Source organism: Hipposideros armiger, unplaced genomic scaffold, assembly GCF_001890085.2.
Source record: "Hipposideros armiger isolate ML-2016 unplaced genomic scaffold, ASM189008v1 scaffold_418, whole genome shotgun sequence".
NCBI classification, from domain to species: Eukaryota; Metazoa; Chordata; class Mammalia; order Chiroptera; family Hipposideridae; genus Hipposideros; species Hipposideros armiger.
Genome location: NW_017731768.1, coordinates 53,367 through 76,449, shown reverse-complemented (window position 1 = coordinate 76,449; position 23,083 = coordinate 53,367). Strand labels below are relative to the sequence as shown.

The window sequence follows — 23,083 nt, the reverse complement described above, 5'->3', positions numbered from 1 at the left end:
TCTGGGTATTTAATTCTATTACATAAATAAGTTTGTAGTTTGTAAAACATAGGCAAAATCATTTAGGGTATTTTAGGTAGACAGAATTCATGGCATGTGTTGAGTACACAATACATAGTTAGCAAGTGGAATATGTGTGTGAAACATAGACAGGGATAGAAGGACCAGGAGATGCCTAATATCCAGAAGACACCTGGGCCCGAGATATATATGAGAGACACACTCTATGAGGTACTAAATATTTAGATGTACTAAATAGATGTCAGCACTTGATCGTCAGGAAACCCAAATTTGCCCATTGACGATGTGCATTCTGGGCCCATGTTTCCTCTGCCCAGAAAACACAGAATTCATGGTGGTTCTTCAGGCTGGTTAATAAGCTACAGCTATGGTCAGGTTGGTCCTGTCCCCGTTTCTCTGTGACAGAGAAGTGTGTGTCATTGGCCCAGGGCACCTTCTGCCCGTGGGTCCCATCCTGATTATATCCATTCTAAATGTATTTAGTTTTCTATTCCTTTCCCTTTTCTTTTCAAACTGTATTTTAAATTGATCCAAACAAAATATGATTCAAGCATTTTAATTTGGCCTGAGAGTCTTTCTGCTCCGTGGATATCCCTGGGATAGCTTGCCTGGAGATGGGCCTGGAGGCTGCCACTGCGCCAGCATGATTTCCCACATGACACGTAAGAGAGCCAGAGCTGGTGTCTGTTCCTCGCGTCTACAGCTCTGATTAATACACTCTTGGCTAAAGAATAATTGGGTTTGAAATTCAGTTCCCGTGAATTCTCTCTCATCTTTCCAGTCAAGTGCTTAGAGCCTCGCAGGGTGAAGAAACACCCCTCAAGAGGTCATGTCATTTCTGAGTTATCTAAGAACACTCAGCACCTCTCCAACTATGTCACAGCTCGGTTCTGCATATGAGATGGTTCAAAATATTAGACAAAGGATTAGCTTTCAATTAACCTCAAGTGCTTGCACTTAGTAGTTTTGAACTTGAATGGGACACAATGACTTTCTGTTTAGAAGTTTCATTGGTAAAACACAACAGATTGGATAAGGATATGACTCAAATGAATGGGACTAGTTGTGTGTGAAATGAACAAGAACAAAGAACAAAGGACTGAACACCTGGCTAGAGGTAAAAAATAAGAAACACACTTTGAACAAGGATGTGGAATTGATTAGAAGCCTGATGGGAAGCAGATAGTGATCTGGATAAATGGTGAAATAAACCTGCTAACCTAAGAGGTCTGATACATTTAAAATACCACGTGTTTCATACTATGGGAAGAACTGCATTTTTACTCCAGAGTTAAGGTATCTAAAAAGAGGAACACACAGGTTAAGTGAAAGAGAGTGTTGAATCCATGGGATTTACGAAGCAGATTCCTGTAAGCATGCACAAGTTTGTGGGGGTGTGGGGAGGGCAGGACTTGGATCCAGCTGGCTGTTGTTTGTGTGGGTAAATGTTATTTTCTACGAGCTGATGGGAAGAGGTCAAAGTGTGAAGCAGCTCTGCCACAGGAAATACAACGATACCAATTTTCTGGATGTGAATGTTTTCCTTAAGAGAAAAGCATTACTTTGGACAGCTCATCGCCTTTCTTAAGTGTATTTTAAATCTTGTAACTTTAGTATTATCCCTTGCAAAATGCACTTAAAACATGGATGTAATTTATTTGTCCAATGATTGCTTATTATATTTTATTTCTCACTGTCCTTTCCCCCTATAATATTTACTCTAAATTATAAAGATTATGCATAGAACAGGATATATGGTGGTGCTTGAAAACTCACATACGGAAATTTGTAAACGTGGTTTATTTCCAAGGACTGAGTACCGAGGACCCCACCTCATGAATCAATAATAATGATGAGAATAGCTAATGCTGATAAGAATAAGTGGCACTCATCGGGCATTTACCCAGACCAAACACTCTACACCTATCACATCACTTATTCCTCACAATGACCCTAAAAGGTGATATGGTGTTTCCATTTCATTGATGAGGAAACTAATTTCCCCAAATTCATAGCTGGACAGGGGCAGAGCCAGAATTTGAACCCGAGCAGTGTCCCCAAAGGGCCCATCACCCCATCTCTGACAGCCCTGTTGATTAGTGCAGGGTGAGGGTGACGGAGGAGATGAGAACATATAATTCTCACATTACTTGATAATAATAAAATAATGCTTATAGGCCAGTCTCTCCCCGAGGCCATGCCAAAACAATTTAATCAGAATGTCCTTTTTATTATAAATAAATAAATAAATAAAGCTGCATCAAAACAGCTACAAATGCCAAGGACCCGCCCCACCCGTGGCTGCTCACGGAACTCCAAGGTCACCACCAGGGAGGGCTGCGTTAGTCTTTATGGAGCTGTCACTTCAAACTTTTAGTTACTGAAGAGCAGTGAGGCATCCAGAATCAACTGTGCTCTTAGTTCCGTACTGGGTGCTGTGCTCTGGACTCAAGAGGGTGATGGAGTTGTAGACTGAGCAGTGGTTGGGGCCCAGGGCAGGAGAGGTCTAAACTGGGGGGCTGTGCTTGAGGGAAGGCCTCTTTGCACAGGCCTTTGTATGACTCCAAATGCTAGAGGGCGTAGAATTCACAATGAGGAGAGCCTTGAAGCCATGATGTAGGAGGGGGCCCAATGTCCCGTTCTGATCACGCGAGAGAGCATGGCAAGTCCAGGGCCCTTAGGAAGGAGGGGGTGTGAGCCTCCCCACCACCCTCAGCCTGTTCAACTCCCCGGGGGCCTGAGTGCCCAGAGCCTGCTCACGTCAGCCTGTCTGTGCTGTGCTCCTGCCGGCCCCTGGCGTGGCTGAGTTGGGCCATCCCATTATACTCCTTTCTTATTCTTTAGACTTTATAGTTGGAGACCAAAGCCCTGACCAAGCCCTGGACTCTGAACTTAAATGCCTCTGACCTATTAAATTTCACGGGGATGCATCCGTTCCCTGGGCGTCCACTTGATTTTTGCCCCTTCAATATTTTTGCTACCAAGTACGGACATGGATTAATTTCCAAGAATAGAAACCTGACACTTTGGGAAAGTAAAGTCCATGATTAACAGACTAGACCAAAGGACCAGAGAATCGAGAGGGATAACTGTCGGAGTGACATCTGTCCCAGGCACTGTTCTCTGTATTGTCACTTAGTTCTCACCACACACCTATGAGGTAGGTACGCTGTAATCTCCATGTTGCAGTTGAGAAAACTGAGGAGCAAAGATAGTAAATATTGCCTGCGGTTGAATTACTGCAAGAACCCCATCCAGGCAGCCTGTGACCAGCGCCTGGGCCTTGGACCTACCTGGCTCTACTGGATAAAGACGCAAGACTCAGAGAGGCCATTGGCAGGCCACTGACTGCATGAAAGACACAGAAAACTTATTTTCAGTGACAGATAAGATAGCTTCAGCTCCTGGGGTTCTAGGAAAACGATGCATTGAAGGATGCTCCTCTTGTGTCTTCACATCTGCCCATCGCCCCTCTCTGGGTAACTTGGGGGCTGTTGCTGCTCTTATGGCCCTAATGTCTCTGAACAATTTTAGTCTAGAGAGCAGGCTTAAAATTATAATATGAATCCAACCCCTCTGGCAGGGCCGTGGCTAAAATCAGAGAATATTGCACATTGACAGTTGGTGCCAAGACACTCTCTTGCTTGGAGTCTTGCTGTTTTTTGTTTGTCTGTTTGTTTTTGCAAAGAAGTGATAATTAAAAAAACATTAATGTGTTCTTTTTTAAAACCTTATAATGTTTTTGACATCACGTTATAAAATATTGGGTTGTTGGAAAAGTTGTGACGTATTTTTTCTCTTTTTCGTGGCAAAATGTGTCATGACTTTTCCGACAACCCAATAGTAGTAACTTGAACTGGTTGATGAAGCAAAACTTAATGGTGACTTTCCTAACGGTTTATAATTATAGGATATTGAAACAAAATGAGAATTAAGGAATCAATTGGTCTAACGGTTTCATTAACTAGATGAAGAAATTGAGACACAGAAATGTTAAATGATTTACTCAAAGTCCTTCTGAAAAAAAAAAAAAAAGCCCGCGCGGGCCTTGGCCGTAGCTTTCTGGCTCTGAAGCTAGTGTTCTTTCTCATCTATAAATTTAAATTTAGGTGCTACAGAACTAATCTGGGCAAATGAGATGTTACCAAATTCTGAGTTATCAAAGCAACAAAATGGAAAGTTTTTAAAAAATTTATTAATATTTATTCATTCATCTGTTCATTCTTTTATTATTTTACAGGTGTAAGGTAGACATATTTATTAGCTTGGGAATAAGGAAATATTTAGGAAGAAATATTTTTGAATATTGAAGTCCAACGTTCATATAATCTTACTCGTGACCATCTAAAATGTCTTTTTGCCAAACTTAAACAACCAGCTAAAGTGGTTCTTTAAACTCATATGAGATACACAGTTATGAAAAATACAATACTGTAGGCATTTTGAGAGCCATGGAGTGGTAACTCATTGACCACCCCCCATCCCCAGCCTCTTTCTCATCCCCCAAGTCCAGAGTCACTTGCTGGGAGTTTCATTCCGAGTCTCAAAGGCAAGACTTCTAAGAGTAGACACTCACTTGAAAAGAATGCTCATCTTTGTACAAAGTTAGGAGACAGTCCCAAAGGTCTCAGGGAACCAGTCAAACAATATAAGTAAAGAAACGGCAATAAGAAAACAGCACCAGGGCCGGCCGAGTGGCACGTTAGTTAAGAGTTGGCTTAGGACGCCCACTCTGAGCAGCAGGGCCCCCCAGTTTGGATCCCACATGAGGGCCAGTGATGCTGCGCCCTCTACAGCTAAGATGGTGAACAACAGCTTGACCTGGAGCTGGGCTGCCATAAGTCACCGGCAACAGCGTAGGCTGCAGTGGAGCTGCAGTGGGCTGCCATAAGCTACCGTGAGCAGCTGGCAGCCAGCGTGAGTGGCCGGCAGCTGGTATGAGCTGCCAAGAGCCGCCATAGTGGCCGTCTAGGGGCCGGCAACCAATCTGCCTCACCCGGGAAGAGCACAATAATAATACCAACATGGGCCAGTGATGCGACGTCCTCCATAACTAGACTGAAGAACAAAAGGACAGCCACTTGTGTGTTCCCCTTCCCCCGATTCCCCAGCGCTATTCCCTTCCCCCAATTCCCCAATAAAATCTTTAAAAAAAAAGACAAGAAACAGCACCAAAACAACCAAACAAATGAAAAATAAAAGCGGAGCAAGGAATTATGAGAAATAATTTTTCTGCCTCAATCCCGTCACCAGGAAACCCCACCTCCCCATCATTTGTGTGTTCTAAACTCTCATTCACCTTCTCACTGGCATAGTGGGGGACACTTGATCTGAGATGCTGATTACTTTGTGGAAATGAATTAATTATAATTGTCCAGCTGGCCAGTAAACAGCCTTCCAAGAAAATAGAAATGCATATCCGAATAATAGGTGTGAATAAGCTTTTTAATTTGGCCCTGTTTTGCTTGCTTTTCATGGAGCATGTCTGTGGGCACACAGGTAAACTTTTGCTGGTAGTTCCCAGTTCTTTCCTATGTGGACTGGCACATGCTCTTCTAGTTTTCACGGCATTGTCAAATCTGACTATGAACCTCAGTTCATTCTGCTACTTTTCCGTGTATAGTGAGTGTTCCTAAAGTTCATATCATCTATAATAACATGAACAATGATAACATAATATCTAGAGAGATGGCGTGATAATGTTCTTATTAGTTCCTGGTCTCCTGGATCTCTGAAACATTGGTTTTATTGACATAATTCTGTTATTTTTTTCTGCCATTCATTTTGTTCCCTAAATGCTGCTTCAATCTCTTTTTTTGTAAAACAGATTAGAATGGTGGATGAAATGGATTTACCTTGCAAATGTCATAGTTCCCCTTTGAGTTTTAAACCATGGACAAGTTCTATACATAATACAATGAAGGTTACAAGGAAATTTTCAAGTAGCCATTTTAAACTTGAAATTAGGTCTCCTAGTTATTAGTGATTGGATACAAAGCAGAAGAAAACTTGAACAAAAAAGAGCAATACACCATCTTGGATTTTGTAGGAATACTCAACTGTAAGTGTACCTAACCATTTTCTAAGCTTGGACCTATGATACAGCAGTATTACTTGCTACTAGAAAGACTTATAGTTGATAAACCATTTTTTAAGTCAGAATACCTGACTTCTCAGAGAGAGGGGGAGAAAGACATTTATCTAATAAGCATATACAACTTTATCCTATTCCACTGAAAATAATCTATTTTCTGATTGATATTATATTTTCCCTTCTACCTTCCTATAATGGCCCTTGAATTTCACTAATAGCAAGAGCTGCTATTCTTGGAGCAATTTTGTCTTCAAAGACATCTTTTCATTTTGAACGTATCTCAACAAATGTAGAATTAGCAAAAGAATGATTTTTTTTATTTAATGATCCTTCTATCTGAAATGCAAAACTATTATTAATGTTGTTGCCTGAAATATATTCTCTGGCTCATGCAAGTATTCATGGAAAGATCATAAAAAATTAAATAAGGTAATGAACAGAATCAACAAGGAGCGTCGTTGGTATCGCCTCATTAAGACCCTTTGCCAACCTCAAAGCCTTGGTAATCTCATTCCTGGTAGTAGTCCATGGCTTCCCTTCCAAAACTTTGCACGAATGCTGGGCCCCTTAGAAACAGTGACGCCACACGTTTCTTAGCAATGTGTGAAGTGTTCACCTTATTTACCCTAAATTTACTCATTTTTTTTAAAAAAGATGCCTTCTTAGCCTTGAATTTTAAGTTGTAAATAAGCCAAAACTCACTTTATCCAAAATGCTCATACTTTGTGGAAATTAATTTCTTCCCTCTCTTCATACAGTCCTTATATATGAACGTGCCAGATCTCTACTTTTCCTTTAGTTATAATTCCTAATCAGTCACTAACTCCCTTGGATATCCCTTGGTTTTTTTTTTTCCTAAGCAATAATAAAAACAGCAGGAAACACTTAACTAGTGCTTACTACCATGAAGGTACTCGTAATAAATAGTCCCTTTTTTCAGATCAGGGCAACCCAGGCTCCAAGTGATTACCCAAGGCCAAACAGAAAGCTTGTGTGGGGCCAAGACTCAAATCCAGGCTCTGGTCCTGGCTCTGCTGTCCATTTACATGGCCACTAACAATGGTGTTGCAGATGCCAGCACCCCGAGGTGTCCTGGAAGAGTGGGTTAACTTTATTCATCATATGTCCCAAACACTCCTGATGAATGAAGTTCACTGGGGGCCGTTTCCTCAGGGAGCAATCTACGGGCACTTTCAGATCCCTTACCTCCATCCTAGCAGAGAGCCCAGAGCCTTCACTTTATATACCAGTTTCTCTGAATCCTCACATGCCTGCACCTGGCATCCCACAGCGCTGGACTCAGCTGCCCACTGTCTAATTTCCCACCACGCCACTCACTGCAGAGCACCCCGTCAGCTCGGCCCCTCAGTCCTGAGGTGCTTCACCATCAGCAGGCTGTTCCCCACATCCCTGCCTTTGGGGGCTGTCTGGAAGCAGAGCCTGAGATACAGCATGCCAAGGGCGCGTTTGGGAGGTGGCCCTGGGAAGCACAGTGACCTGGAGAGGGAGACAGGAAAGGAAGGAAAGGGCCCCAGAGTGGGCAGTGAGCTTGTCATGCGGTGGACAGTGAGGGCACAGTCTCGCTGGGCATCTGTGGAACCACGGAGAAGCCCTCGTAGAATTGTCCCTCCAGTGGATGGGAAGCTGGGACATCTGTCCACCAGTCCCCATGCCCTGTTGGTCAGGGATTGCATGTGAGGCCCTTGGGGGCCACATCCAGACTGTGGCTTCAGGGAATCCCTGAGGCAGGGGAGCCCTGGGGCTTTCTGGGGGCTTTTGAGATGGGATGCTGGGAGTGTGCCAGGAGCTGTCCACCACAGCTAGGCTGAGATCCATTGGACCATGGGGATGTGACAGCGTGTCATAAGTGGCATCTGCCACAATCCTTTCGTTTATGTCGTTCGGCCCCTCCTGGGTCTCACATAGAGCTTGTTTTGTTACTGATAGTTTTCAGGGGAGTGGCCTGTTGCAATTCCTAAAATAGACTTAAGATAGGGAGGTGGTAGAAGCAGGGACGTTCTGCATTATTGTAGCTTGTGGTGAGGTCATGGTTAGTATTCAAGTCCCCCCTTCACCCCCTCCACTCTAGATTCCCCTCACCCTCAGCCAACACTTGTGCAGGTAGCTTTCTGGCTCAGTGCCTGACTCAGCTGTCCATCCCTGAGTGTCTGAGCCCTTGGCAGGCTATGGTACCCACAGCTGTATTCCCTGCTGTCACCACGCATTATCATCCACAGATGCTCCAAAGAATCCCCAGGTTCCCAAATCATTTTCTTGACACCACAACGTAGCAGAGAGCCTGGGGATGAAGGTTCCTTCCGGTGTAAGGACTCATTTCCTCTGCTCGTCTAACTGCACGCAGAGCTCTGAGTGACCAGGAAGTGGCCATAGCCGCAGGTTCAGTTGAGTCCTTACTCTGCCCCCCGGTTCCTGAGGTTCTCTCATCAGCATCACCAGGAGCTGAGTGGATGAGAAGAACAGATACTGCACGTCAGTCCCAGGAGTGATGGTGACGGGACAGCTCCATTTGACCTCTTGCTTCCTGGGTCTTTTCTAGTTATTGGAGAATGAGTATGCCACGCCCTGGGTGCCCCCAGCCGGTCCCTTAACAAAGCTCTACCCGGACCCATCCAGCGTCCTGTTACGTCAGCTGCTTCCATGCGATGCGGCAGAGTCCTGTCAGTGCCATCTTTCCTTCTCGCCCATAGCTTCTCCTCCTTCACCATTCAAAGAGCCCTTTGATTTCTTGCAATGGCATGCGGGATCCAGTTTGGGTAAAGCAGACACTCCGTAGCTGTTGATAACGCTGGTGGTGGAGCCACTGAAGGTGAGGAAAGCAAACCCACTAGACTGTGCCCGTTCTCATAAGGAGGACAGATCACTGCGTCCCCCAGAACAGAGGTTCCTGTGTCATCTGCAGCCCTTGTCATCAAGCCCAGGGCCTGGCTCTCAGCACAGCATCCTTTGGCTGTGGATGAGAGCTTCTGCAGTGTTGCCACATAGACCTTTTCACTTTCCCAGCATGCCTCCGTTTGTCCGTGAGCTGTGGCAGCCTCAGGTGTGCTAAGGGGATGCAGCGTGGGGCAGAAAAGGTGGCTGTCACAGTCACTTAGCAAAATATCCAAACTCCTACTGTGGCCCCAAAGTCCCAACCCCCATGACCCCAGCCGGTCCCACCAGGGATTGCTGGAAGCTAAGCTACCTGTGGCCAGGATGTGGTCAGTGTGGCTCAGCTCTCTGTCCCCAGTTACCTAGGACAGGTGTAGGGCCCTGCGTCGGTGCTGGAAATGCATGCGAGTGAGTCAGTACTGTACCGGGTGCCCCTGTACTCACTGTTCCCGTCGCAGCTGGCCTCCCTGTCCTGTGACTGCGAAGCCCGTGGCCCCACAGGGCTCTGCACCCACTGCCTCGGCCCCGGATGCTCCCCTCAGACCCTGTGGGCACCACCTTTCCCCCATTCGCTTCGCAGCTTCAGTGTCCTCACTCCGAGACGGTGTCTCAGTCATCTATTCTGAAGTATCTCCTTCCGTGGCTTCCTAACGTGTTGAGAGTTCATAGTTTTGTATTGCTTGTCATCTTGTTCACGTATTGAGGTGAGCCGTTTCCTGCTACTGGCACGGAAGGTTCATGGGAGCAGAGCTTGTCCCCCATCACAGCTGCATCCCTTGCACCTTAGCGCGGTCCACAGTACAGGCACCCAGGAAGCATTTCACTGAACAGCCGAAGAGCCCTGTTCACTTAACTAGGAAGGACTCGACCTCTTGCTGGAGGGTTTTACTTTGCAAAGCCGCGCTGTTCTTGCCCCAGCTGGTTATTCCTCTCCAGGTATTGGGCGGTCCTATTGGAAGGGAGGCTCTGTACTGTAGTCCCCTGGCATTTCTGTAGACCAGTAATAAATTAGAAGCTGTGTGTACCAGCCCGTTCTTCCGCCCGGGGGCTAGTTGTACTGGAGCGTAGTGCATTTTGGTCAATAACACTCCAGTTTTTCCCCACATCTTTTCAGCTCTCCTGGGTGAGTGCCTTTCTGCCCTAAGTGATGGATGGACTTTTAGCATAGTCATGGGTCTAGTTAGGGAGGCTTTGGTATCGACTGTTGACCACTCTGTGAAGAAGTGTTTCCAGCCTCCCCATTGTCAAGTTCATGTTAGGGAACAATTCATCTCCTTCTGTAAACACTGATGAGGAACTCGCTTAGGCTCTGGGCCACCCTTCCTTGTTGAGGGAAACATCACGTCGCAGTCATTGTGATGTCCCACTTGCTTGCTTCCTTCATTTTGTAATTCTGAAAGCCTCTTTTAAGGAATTGTGCAGCATGGCGGGAGATGGGATTTCTAGGTTATATTTAGCTATTCACACTGTGAGGCTCTCCCAGTCACACTTGGTCTAGCTTTCCATGCTTAGAAGGTTGCAATAACTTCTGCCAGTTATATAAGCAAATGACTTCCCTGTTAATATTTATACAGTCTTTTCTACTGTTTTCCATAAAAAACATGTAGGTTTATTTGGGGCCATTGCATTGCTTTTTTCCTTCAGTTTATTTTTCTTAATTCATGTCTGCAGGTTGTATGATCACATTTAAAAAAAATGAATAATTACATAAGAGGTTTATTGGGTTTCTGTATTTCTGTTTAAGAGGCTTGATTTATAAATAGCTTCTCGTCCTCCTCTCTCCTCTTTTTCTTCTTGTTTTTCCTCTTCTCCTTCTCCTTCTCCTTCTCGCTCTTTCTTACTCAGCTTGTTATTAGAGTCCATTTAAAATGTGATTTTCTTATAAATTGTTACAGCTATTGAAAGGTAGACGTTTGCTCCCTGAAGACCTCGATTTTGCTTGCTGTCGATGAATCTGAAACCCAGCTCTCACCTCCCTGAGCAGCGTTTACCTGCAGCTGGGATTTGGGCCTCTTGCAGCCCCTAGGCCCTGAGACCTCTCTTACTCGACCTTCCACAGTGAAGTGGACATCAAATGAAATGATCCACCAAGTTTCGACATGTATACAGTTTCAGAAAGTAGCACACATTTTTATTGGCTGTAATCGTACAGGACGAGAACCACTCTTTAGAAGAGAAAAGCGACCTGAACACCTACCTTCCCACCCAGGTTTGCTCTGGGAGTGGTTCCAGTGCAAGGTCACAGTTTCCTGTGGACCCCAGGCTACTCGGTTAACATAGAGCTCGCTCATGGGGTGAATGTTGGCTCTGCTCCTGTTCCAGTAGGAGGACATTGCAGGGGGCGAGACAGACAGCGCAGATGGTCCATTGTAACAGATTTCTAATGAGAGAGGCAGTGTGGGCATTCACTGATGCAGGGGTAATGGTATAAAGCAGGTCCTTTTATTCTCTCATTTAAAAAGCATATTAAATACTCCAAGGAGAGTGGAGATGGGGCTCACTCCTGCATGTTTGAGGGATTCATAAACCAAATATGGAAGTCTAACCCTGACACCTGGTTCTAAGGCCTAAGAGGACCTGTAACAACACTACTAAGGGGAGCATATGTCTTCGTTTGGGATAGAAATTTCTATCATTGATTACATTATGTCGTATTTCCATACGGTGAAGGGGGACACACCAAAACAATATTAATTGTCATCGTATTGAATGGAAAGGCAAAGCTACAAGGTAGACTGGGGAACAGAGCAAACAGGATCCAAATACCAGCCTTGCGAAGTGAAAGTGATTGGTGTAGCTGATGGGAAGTGTAATGCGCCCCTAATCTGCTTCCAGGAAAATCACACTGCTTCTCTTCCCTTTGGAAAAGGAAGTGTGATGGATACAAAGCGGATGCAAGTGTGGGCAGCTGTGTGATGGAGGGAACAAGAGTGAAGAGAGCAGACACAATGTTTTTTTTTGGTGCAGAATCATATACCGAAGAACAAAAGTTGAGCCTCAGTATCATCAGTCAACGGTTCCTGGATGTTAGGATTGTTTTTCAAAATTATGGTTTGAAAACCTTCCAATATACAGAAAAGTTGAAAGAATTGTACCATGAACATCCATATATTATTATTATTATTACCTCGATTCTGCAATTTACATTTTACTGTACTTGCATTATAACCCAAATATTCATCTATCCATGTCTATCTACTTAACCAATGCATCTTATGTTTGATACTTTTTAAAGTAAGAGACATGAGTACACTTTGTCTCCAAATATTTCACTATGGACGCCATTACATAGAGTTCAATACTTGTTTATAGTTTGCTTTTTTAAGGTATATGTTATAGACAAAGAAACGCTAGGAGTTTGGGCAAAGGCAAACACCTATAGAACCCAAACCCAGATGAAGTCACAGACGTCGTCACCCCCAGAGTGCCCGCCCTGCCCTCCTGAGCTTCTCTCCAACTGCTGCCCACACGCGGCAGCCACCCTTCTGATATATTTTTTTCCCCACCATAGATTATTTTTGCCTTTTCTAGAACTTCGCATAAGCAGACTTATGTAGTCTATACTTTTTGATGTAAGGCTTCTTACACTCAGCAGAATATATTTTTAGGTGTATTTGTGTTGTGCGTCAGTAGTTCATTCCTTTTTATTGCTGAGTAGTATCCCATTCCCCTGCGATGGACATCTGGGCTGTCTCCAGTTTTTTACCGTTTAGACTATTTGACTATTAAGCTACTTTAAACATTTTTTATATCAATCATTTTTGAACCTATATTGTTATTTCTCTTGAGTACATACCTAGCAGTGGAATTGCTGGTCCAAAGGGTAGCTGTATATTCAGTTTTATAACAAGGGCCAAAGGTTTCCCGTAGAGTCTGGACCATGGACACGCCCAGCAAACAGCGGTAGGAGTTCCGGGTGCTCCACGTCACTAGTGTTGTCGCGTTGATGCTGGTGGCTGTGCGGTGGCATCATGTGCATTTACGTGATGACTGACAAGCTCACGCACTTCTTCATGTGCTTCCTGGTGATTCAGAGTTTTTCTTTTGTGTTGTCTCTGTTTTCATTCTCTGCTCACTTTTAAGTTAGGTTTATTAGGAAAGATATATATCTTTCCAGAATATTTGGTGTATATATTAGATGCCAGTACTTTGTCACATGTATGTTTTATGACTATTTTCTGACAGCCTGAGGGTTGTTAATTCACTTTCTTAATATCATCTTTTGATGAACGGACGTTTTAAATTTTAAATTTATTACTTTTTTATGGTTATTGCTAGAGTCTGTCAAAGAAACCTTTGCATAATCCCAAGTTGTAAAGTATTCTCCTATGTTTTCTTCTAGACACTTTATAGTTGTGGCTTTCGCATTTAGATTTAGGATCTGGCTTATATTAATTTTATGACAGTGCTAGGTATGGATATCTATATGGAAATGTTGTCTTTCCTTTCTCCTTTGGATGACTTTGTTCATTGAAATCAAATGCCCTTGTATGTATAGGTCTATTTGGGGACTCTAGGCTCAAAATAGCTCTGTTTCTATTTAAGGACAGAGATGACATTCGTATTGTGTGACCACTTTGATTTTGACATGGCGCCTTCAATATATTTTCCAGGACCTTTGACATAGAGATCTGGAATTCCCAGGGTAGGCATATAGTGCATAGAAAACACTTAGATTCTAATACTATGTGTCAAAATTAATGATACTATTTTTTCCAGTAGAACTAGCTCTCCAATGTCCTAATAAACCTAGTATAATAGAAAACTTCAGAAGGCACATAGGCTTTCTAACACTGTTTTATAATTCACAAGCCTTTCTGCTATACTTCATTATAATAAATATTTCAATATAAATGCAACTTCTGAATTCCAAATGGTAGCACTTTTTAAGATTTCTTCTGTCCTGTAACAAAATAAATCCCAGAGGAGCAAATTGATGTGGGCATCCGCAATGTATAACATTCACAATCTACATATAAAAAGTACCAAAATTGACCACTCAAAAATTTTTTCTGGTAAATGCTAATTATCAAGTTCCCTTTGGCTCTTGTAAAATAACAACTCTTACATTTCTACTTGATTTGACCTAGCATTTCAGTAACTTGTATTTCAGACTTCAGCAAATGTCTTATCCATTTCTACACGGGCACACTTTTTCAACCTCACATAACGTATTCATCTTTGAATGCCCTTTCACATAAATCATCTATGCCCTCATTTTCATCTCAGCTTTACATGTATGCTTTCCTAAATGCTAGTCAATCACCGACAGGGCTATTCTTCCAGGGCAGTGGGTTGGTTTAATTAGGATGTAAGGCCTGTAGCTGCAGAAGGCACACGCTTGGAACCTAATTCTGGATTTGTGGGTGCAGACAAGGAAACATGCTGGGTACCGAGAGTGACAGTGGATTGTGTCAGAGTGGGTTGAAAAGCTCACAGAGCTCCCCCTCTTTTACTCATGTGCCCCCCGGGCAGCCCAACTGGACTGTGCTTTCTAGAGATGTCACACTGTGTGATGGGGCTGCTCAGGGAGATGCAGTGTGCTGTGATTCTTTTCTAGATAGTTCTTTTGTTTAAAACTTTTTTTTTTTGGTTGTCAAATGATGTTTAATTGAAATACTTTCCTTTGTAGAACTTCATTAGCTGGGCATCCCATGGCAACACTGTTGTCATCTATGAGGTCATGAGGGTGGCAGCCATCAGTGTTGCAGCCTAAGATCTCCATAATGTTCTGGAGAGTTCTCTAGCTCAAGATCAGTGCCTCATCTGTCGGCCAATGTTGACGATCTCATCAAAAGTGATATTCCCACTGTGCTTAATGTTTTGTTTTGTTTTTGTTTTTGCTTCTTCCCATCCCCTGGTGGTTCTCTGAGGCTTTGATGATCATGGCAGAGGCAGAAGGTACCACCTTAATCTGGGCCTGTCTGTTCTGCATGGTCAGTTTCACTATCATCCTTAGAGCCTTCCATTCACCGGTTGTTTTGTTGATGTCGTCACCAGCCATTTTTAGAGACAGACGCAGGGGGCCAATCTTGGGGGCCAGGGCAGATGTGGCACCGACTTCCCCACCGGTGCTCCTCAGGTATACAAATTTGATCTCATTGGAGTCAAACTTTAGCGGCATAGCGGCTGGTGTCAGATGAACCTGGATACTGGACGACTGAAGAAAGTTGCACCTGGGCCTCCTCTGAGCCCAAAGCTGAAAGTAAAATTTTCTTAATGGAACGATTTCCTGGCTAGTTCCAGATAGCCAGTCGAGAATTTTGTGTAAGTTTTTCATCACTCATCCATGGAAAGCATGATCTGTCTTTCACTTTTCTCTGTTTTTGTTCTTCCTGCTTAGATCCCATCATAGGCATTGTAGTTTTTTTCCTCTTTATACCTCTTAGTACTTATGGGATATTAAGAATGCCATTTTGGCTAAAGCGAAGCAGCATGTCATACAGATTAGAAGCTGTAATTATTAGGAAACTGCTATAGGGCTTTGTGGCAGGTTACACATCATATTTCATTAATGAGAAATAGTGATGAGCTGCATTCTTTATAGAGAAAATGTGTTTACTGCATTTCTTTCCTTAAAATAGGTGTGATTTAATAGGTGACATGGCCTGTGATTCCTCTTAGCACAGAGGTGAAATTGATAGACTCTTCTGTATGGAAACAAGTATGACATCCACACGAAATTGGAGGCATTGGTTTAATTGTCTTCGGAGTCCAGACATGCCTGGCATTTTGGGAAATTTAAGTCAGTGTTCACTCTATGAAGTAAAGATTATAAAAGAATAATAATATTTCAGACGAGCTGTAGTCCTATGAGGAATGTTTCTTTAACATAAGATGGTAAGATTTAGAGAAAAGCATTTGTGTATTTGTTTGTTTTGCATGTGTTAACTGGTTTTATGTTTGCATGTGAGGGAGAAATGTCCAGTGAGAATAACATCTTCCAAATTATGTTTCAGTCATACTTGCTGAATTAGTGAACTTTTGAATGCAGTTCTATTTCTATGTCATCCAAGCTGTTGACCTTTGGGAGGGTAAGGTTCTGCCTGCGTTGGGTGTGGACCCTTAGGTGGCACTCTGCCTTCCCAGGGCACGTACTGCCACTGGACTTCAAGGCCCTGGTCCAGCATCCTCGCTACACCTTCCAGGGGACTGTGCTGTAACCCAGTTCTCCAGGGAGCCCTGCAGTGTGCTCACGTCATCAGGCCACGGCTTGCCTTGCTGGGTAAACGTGTGAACTTGGTCTAGAAGCACTCGGTCCTAGACAGACTGCCCTCCTACAGCCTCGGCCTTCGACCCCGAGAAAGGATCCAAGCGTTGGATGACGCATCCCCTATCAGAGCTGAATGGGGTGGGTGCAGAGCCACTCTTGGCCCACTTCCTGGGGGAATCCTGACACTGACTTCTTCTCGGGGGACCTCTTCCTTAGCTCCGTCCTTTTGTTACCTCTGTTTGATAGAAAGTGTCAACTTCAAGGATAGTTCCGGGATGGTCAGGTGCTTTAATTAGTCCTCATAAAATAGATAAGCAGATAACAAATGTCCTGATTTGGGAACTTGGGCATTGGAGGGGCCTCTTATGCTGGATTGTTCCGGAATAGTTAAAGATACCTTCCTGGGGATATTTTTTTCTTTTTAATAATGTTACTTTAGGAAAAACTAATTTGTCATACCATTATGCCTTGTGGTTCTTGTTAGTAAGCCCACAAAAGTGCAAATAATCACAGAAAAGCTGCAGAGACCTGTGGTTCTATCCCCTGCCACAGAAGATGCCAGCTGAGCGCAATGTGACTCCTTCTGAGGGACTCGGATCCTGAAGCCACTGCCTTCCCCTTCATGGAACACTTGGTCTTGGGTGGATATTTTCATTTGCAAAATGTCACCATGTGACAGAGACGACATGCAAGTATTCATGGATCTTAGGAAACCATTCACCTCTCTCATTGGAACCTCAATACTATTAAGTCTAGAACTTTCCCTATTCCTAAAGCATCCATTTACCCCATAACTATTTATTATTGCCATTAAGCCATTCTTAGATTTGATTTTGTCACTAATGATTAACAGTTCCCTACTTTAAATCCCTAAGGACACTATATACTCGATTAAAATGTTAATTCAATAAATATTAGTCTTGTCCCTACTATGTGCAAGCTACTCTGCTGAGTGTTCTGGTGAATAGGATATTAAGTAAGTAGGACCCAATTCCTGGAATTTAAGATCTAATGAAGAAAAGTACATAAATCGGGGTAATATAAAGAAAAATATGGCCAGGTTCATAAGGTAAACAGTAAGGACCATTATATTTTAGAAAGGGAGTGCTCACATATGAGCATCAATGTGATACTCACAGATTATTAGTAAATTGAAAGGGGCATTTAAGATGGATTTTGAGAAGCAGGTAGAATTCAGTGGAAAGAGATGTGCAGAGCGAAGGCTTAGAGGCACCAAGTATCCAGTGTTTTTAAACACAGAGCCTGGTTCAGATGGACTCTGAGGGTAAGAGTGGGAGAGTGGAAGGAGGTACAAATACACAGGTAGCTGTGTTAGCATTAGGGTTAGGGTTAGGGTTAGGATTATGTTTAGGATTAGGACTAGGGCTAGATTAGGGTTGGGGTCGGGGTTAGGGTCAGGGTCAGGGTCAGGGTCAGGGTTACCGTGGATGATTTGAATGCCAATGTGGAGCTTGACCTTGATTTATTTGCGAACTAGGGGAAAGATGGTCCTTCATGAACGGGGAGTGGTGTTAATGCCACGGTGCTATAGCGTGAACACACTATGGCTATAGCATGGGCTGTAATCTGAACTTGGGATGGAAGAGACAAAATAGACTACTAATGTGAGACTAGTATAAATACTACAGTAGTCCCAGTGACAAGTCACAGGGACCAGAATTGTGTCTTCAGGAGGTTAGTAGAGGAAGAAAGATACAGGAAGGGGGCAGAAGAGAAATGGTCAGACCAAGTCAGAGAAGCCAAGTCACAGTAGAGGGTGTAGGCAGCGATGCCACATTCTGGGCAGAGTGTTTGTTAGAGGCCTAAAGAAGACTCTTAAAAACAAATCCCTTAATTGTCCATACAATTTAAAATGTTACCATTTGTAGAATAGTTGCACAGTATTTTAGTGCCATTTTCTCTCAAATACTTTATATTGAGGTTTCATTTAATATCCACAAGTATTATTAATATATAGGAGGGAGCTGGCTTGAACCACTTTCAAATTTTGGCTACACATATAATGTCAGGTGGTTTTAAACACTTTACACATTGTCTTCAGTAGGACACAGTGTCTTCCTCCAGTACGCAGTGAGCTTCTCAAATGCAGATATTATAGAACCCAGGACAGTGCTGAATGTGAATGAGCAATAATGTTTAATGATTCATTTATAGTTAAATAATTATGACAAATAAAACAAATACTTTTGTGTTCTTTTCTGCTTTTGTACAATCACAGTGTCTGTGCTGTCTTAACTTTGACCTCTTATACTGTACAAGATGAATATCCCATTTCCATGAGGCAAGAAAGATATAAGCAGTGTATTTTCAACATTCAGGACCACTGTGATAGGGGACAGATGCTCAGTGATATTTCCTGAGGAGAAAGAAGAGACCAGCCATTAAGATAGGAAACTGAATTTATTCTTTTAAACTGTATGAGAGATCACATCCATCATCCAGATAGAAAACCTCCCTAATGGTATTCCTTTTTAAATTTTTAGTTATTTAGTAAAACCATGTATTATATTACCTTGGTCTAATCAACTAAATATAAATTATTGGAAAAATCTCTTACACCCTGACAATTATATTCTGGTCCATAATTTGGCTTCTGAAAGATAATCAAAATCAATAGACTTCTAGCAGGAAATTGCAAGAATAAAATATCACAGAAACATTTCATATTAAATAAGTTATTACATTAAGAAGTTAATACAAATTGTCATTATAAAATATAAGCTGTTGGTAAAATACAGAGACCACTGAAACCTCAGGTCTGCAACATGCGTGCCTAGCCAAAGTAAGAAGGTGGATTCGGCTACAGTTAGAGGGAATAAAAAGCCTTAACTTTCAGATTGTGGCTAAGTTCAGGGCATTATGGTCCTGGAAATATCTAATAGAACTGTGTACAGCATTTTGAAATTAATTATTCCACCATCTGTATAACACTGATTTTTTTATTTTTAACATTTTATTGGGGAATTGGGAGATGGGAACAGTGATGGGGAATCAAGGAGGGGGACCGGCCAAGTTGTTGTTCTTCAGTCTTAGTTGTGGAGGGCACCAGTCGCCATCTGGCTGCTCATCGGCAGCTTGTGGCCTCTAAGCTCAAGGTGCTGTGTTCAGTCTTAGTTGTGGGTGGGCGTAGCCACCATCCCATGCGGGAGTCAAACCAGCAGCCTTATTGTTAAGAGCACACGCTCTAGCCACCGAGCCATCCAGGCTGCAGCTCAGCTCAAGGTGCTGAGTTCGGTCTTAGTTGTGGGTGGGCATAGCCCACCATTGAACAGGCAATCTTGCTGTTACACCAGCTGAGCTATCCTGCCACCTGTTGGCAGTTCAGCAGCAGCTCAATTCAGGTGCAGCTCACTGGTCCATGTGGGAATTGAGCCGGCAGCCCTGTTGCTCAGAGCTCACGCTCTTAAGCCAACTCTTAACCAACTGAGCCACTCGGCCAGCCCCAACACTGAACTTTAACATTATCAAATTATAGGTTATCCTGAAGAGTTGGATGATCTAGGCCAGTGGGGGTGTCTTTGGAATTTCCTCTGTGTTCATTACATTTCTTGAGCATTTCTGGAGTGTGTGCCAAGCCAGTTTGTAGGCTCTGGGGATGCAGAGACCGATTGCATTTCGTCTGTACTCTTAAGAGTCCACCTTCTTGTTGGAGCAGCTGTTGGTAAAATATCTCTAGAGAGTGTAAGGTGTGCTTGCTACACATAAGGCATGAACAGAGTGCTTTACTCACCTGGATGAGGAGCTCAGTGATTCTGGGCGGAGCAATCATGGGTGTTACCTGAGGAGGAACAGAAGGCCTGGGGGTTAGTCCAGGTAAAAACCAGAACCAACCACTAACTAAATTATGCACCTCCACCATGCCTTCTGGGTGCATGGAGGGTTCTTGGAGGTGGGATGTAGTTTGCAGGGGTGTGTGGGTCAGGGGCTGGGGGAAGGGGTGGGAAAGAATAGAGTACAAAGCGGAGTAGGAAGGTGGACCTCCATCTGGAAACAAAGTGCTGCCCCCACGTGGCTTCCTAGTAGGGTTTTTAAATCTGCCAGATGAAAATTTGCCACGAGGCTCAAAATTATTCCTGGTTGTTTCACCAGTAGTTTGATCTTTTCAGTTTTACCATGAAAAATAATTAGAAATGGTGTCAAAGGTTAATGTATAGAGATGTTCATAAAACGTTACCCCCAGCTAGGAAATACTGGGCACAAACCTGAGTGCCCAACCTCAAAGGAATGGAATGACTGGGAAAATCAAGCTTCGAAATGGGACCACCTGGTCTGGAGACTTTAGAAACCTCACATTTCTGACATCCAGCTCTGTTTCACCTGTGGGCAAAGGTTGGGAAATTCTCTGCCACCTGTAGAAAGCCCATTTTTGGATGAATAGATGTAATTACATGGTATAGCGTCCTTTTACGATAATTTCCAATCAATATTGCTATGTCAGTTGTTTAGATTATGGTGACACAGCAAAAATGTATGTGGGATATATGGATATAAATATTCAAAATATTTATTTAATGAAGGAAAAATGAGATCTAGGTCAAGCAGCATATTTGTGACTCATTTTACTCCTCCTCGCCCCTGCCCCCTTTTATTTATCTGAGAGAAATCAAAAAGTGTCCAAGAATCCATGAGCAATTCTGACTCCCACCAGTCTCTTGTGTTCTGTAGACCTTATACATCCTTCTTTAGTTGAATTTGTCTTCCCTTTGGTTCTTTTTTCCTTTAATGCAAGTTTCTGGGCACTCAGCCAGTTTTTGAAGATGTACAGAACATGGCTCATGCTTTGAAAATGGCTCCTTAGGATAAATGAGGAAAGTTTTCCCAAGAATTGAGATTACAGTCAATGTTTCAGTTCTTTGAGACCATTCAGTCCCATTCTGCTCTGCTGTGTAGCCCTTCCCTTGAAAGTTATGAGACTTCACCCATAAAATTATAATATTCTATTTGGTACTTTTCAAGTTGAAATTCAGTACTAGTTCATACTCTTGGCAGTCAAACAGAACTGCTGAAAAACATACATTTAACTACAGTCCCGAATTCTCTCATGAGAGTAGGTAGGAATTTTGATACAACAGATTTGTATGAGCAGAATCGAGATTAATTTTCCCCTGACTTACCTGATTATTTAAATTTTTTTCAGTTGACTTTTTTTTTATAATTAAAGTAGTGATATGCCAAAATAGCAGACATTTGATGACCAAGAACTGTGTAGATGAAAGTATTAAACGAATGGTAAGCTGGTGCCAGGAGATAAACAAATGCTATTTTTTGTTCATCTCCCTGATGGAAAGTAATTTTTCTGTGAAAACAACTGTGAAGTCATTTTGCTGATTATTTGCTGAAAAGTGCATGAAGGATTTTGAAGATGATTGCAGAATTGGATTAGTGTTCCTCATTTAGGCATCTTACTTTGTGAAATGGGCTATACTCGTGAGAGAATGTCTGTTAGAGAAAGAAAAAATGTCTGTAAGTCAAGTTTCTGTAAGTATGAAAACTAAATAAAAACCAGTGTGCCCTATTAAGAAAGATCCTATAAATGGGTTGCTTGGATTATGTATTATGACTTCAGTCAGTTCTGATGCATCGATAACCAATCATTTTCTTCCTATATTTCATGTACCGATTTCTTTAACTCCTGAAAGTTTCATAATAGTGAGGCAATTCAACAAAAACAATAGGGGTTCAGGACAATAAACAGAACTACTTGAAAGCCCTCTCCTTAAAACATGCATCTTATTTCATTCCTTTTGCTCCTTTAGGTCTAGTGTCACTAGAGTTTAGGATGTTCAGTGTTTTCTTAGTATACTTACATTTTTTTGTGTGATGTAGCTTAATACGTGTTCTCCTCAGAAACCTATATTGCAAGATTTGGGGACTATATTGAAATGAATTTTTCATTCCATACAAAGATGAAAGAAAACATTTAAGCATTTTCTGTGTTTTTTCTCACAAATGTTCCCGGGTTTGTGTTGCTCACTTAGCACCTCCCTGTTATTTAGAATGGAGTTTGCTGTGCAGGGTGGGGAGAAGTCAGAGGGGAATGTGGAGGGGAGAGACATACATCTGTAGAGGCACTGGCCTGTGACCAGCATTCTCCAGCACTTTCCAGTATATGCTGAGAGTGCTACCTCAAAATGCCCCTCTAAAGAGTTTCATGGTCAAGTAAATTTAGAATGTGCTCTATGCTATTTTCTAGTCTTGGACATTTGCAATTATATTAGCATTTTAAGAGCTTTGGTAATTCAGGCATTAAAAATACCTATTTAATTTTGTTTAATCTACTATTTCCCAAACGTCGCTGACTATGGAGCTCTTTTTCTGCTGGTCACACCCGATCTCATTGAACTGGTTTTCTCTGGAACACATTTTGAGAAAAACAAAATCAATGTACAGGAAAACCTTGGATTGTGAGTAATGTGGTTTGCGAGTGTTCCGCAAGACGAGCAAACATTTCTAATACATTTTAACTTGGTAAACAAGCAATGTCTTACAATACGAGTAGTTTGTTTTCAGAACGAATTATGCTCACAAACCAAGGCATTACTGTATTTGAAAATTCTCTGACCTTGTCCCAGAGCAAAAAGTGGATTTTTCCCTCATCACCCAGCATATGCACACATGTAGCTGGAACACAGATTCTGGCATATAATTGACTCTCCTACCTGGGATGCAGTCTGATACTTCCTAGTCCAGTCTATTTCACTTTTACTGTGTTGGTTCCTACCCATTTATAGATTTCACAGGCCATGATCAAGTTGCAACTTACAGTTTATAAGCACACTGTCCTAGACGATATGGAGTTGGTCACGTGTGTCTCCAGCATCGCCTTGTTATTCTTTCAGAGCGCC

At 42.7% G+C, this 23,083-nt stretch overlaps 1 pseudogene; it reads right to left on the bottom strand.

Moving 5' to 3' along the window:
- Positions 1-14,600: 14,600 nt before the first annotated feature.
- On the bottom strand, positions 14,601-16,788 carry LOC109394304 (60S ribosomal protein L12 pseudogene; annotated as a pseudogene).
- Positions 16,789-23,083: the final 6,295 nt, after the last annotated feature.